At 41.9% G+C, this 832-nt stretch overlaps 1 protein-coding gene across 1 annotated transcript in view; it reads left to right on the top strand.

The window, feature by feature from the left end:
* Positions 1-215: 215 nt before the first annotated feature.
* The window catches only part of RBM47 (RNA binding motif protein 47), a 134,617-nt gene continuing 134,000 nt past the window's right edge, over positions 216-832 (top strand). The window contains exon 1 of the mRNA XM_007947147.2: positions 216-292. The gene's annotated coding sequence lies outside the window, so the exon portion shown is untranslated. The remainder of the gene's footprint in view (positions 293-832) is intronic.

The following is an 832-nucleotide window of genomic DNA, read 5'->3' as shown; positions in this document are numbered from 1 at the left end:
CATGTGGGCCAGTGGAAATTTCCTAGATGCTTCAGTTATATAGCTTTCCTATGACTTTGAACATACACAAAGGTGTGTGATAATAACAACACACTATATTTCTCCTCCCCACTCCCACCGCCACCCCTCCATTCCATTGAGTGGTCATTAAATGCATACCCTCATTACCTGTCTCAATTTCAAAAGTGTTATCTTTTCCATTTCACAGTTCAGGTAACAGAGGTATTAGAAGGACACTGTGCTCCAGGCCACCCCACAGACCAGCGATTCCTTGGCACACTGAGGAGCTTTGGTAAGTTGAACCTGCTTCACCTTTATTAGGCCTCAAATGAACATAATCCAGGGGTGGAGAGAAACAGGTGAGCATTACTTCTTGTTGTGTGCCAGCGAGTTAATAGCCGACCATATAGGACAGAGTAGAAGTGCCCCAGAGAGTTTCCTAGACTGTAATCATTATGAGAGCAGATACTCGGTCTTTTCTCCCTTGCAACCCCTGGTGGGTCTGAACCGTTGACCTTTCAGTTAGCAGCCGAGTGCTTAACCATTATGCCACAGGGGCTCCTTGAGCATTACATAATGGTATCCATAATCCCCTCTTTGTTTTTAAGTCAACATTTCTTGTTTCTACTTGTGGATGTTTGCTTAATTTTCTAGGTCACAGTGCCCTGTGTATCTGTAAGCATAAATGTCTCTAGAAAAATGCCAGGATCTTCGCCCCCCTTAAAAAAAAAAAAACCTTGCAATGGTTATATTTGAATGATTTTGCTTAAACTCTTTTAATATGGTTTATCATGAAAATATCTGGTGGTGAATTTCTCTCACAGTGTTAACT

The sequence above is a fragment of the Orycteropus afer genome, unplaced genomic scaffold (genome assembly GCF_000298275.1).
Source record: "Orycteropus afer afer isolate SDZICR_OR568_19922 unplaced genomic scaffold, OryAfe1.0 scaffold00176, whole genome shotgun sequence".
NCBI lineage: Eukaryota > Metazoa > Chordata > Mammalia > Tubulidentata > Orycteropodidae > Orycteropus > Orycteropus afer.
The sequence above is the reverse complement of the archived record's forward strand: the minus strand, read 5'-3'. Positions and strand labels throughout refer to the sequence as shown.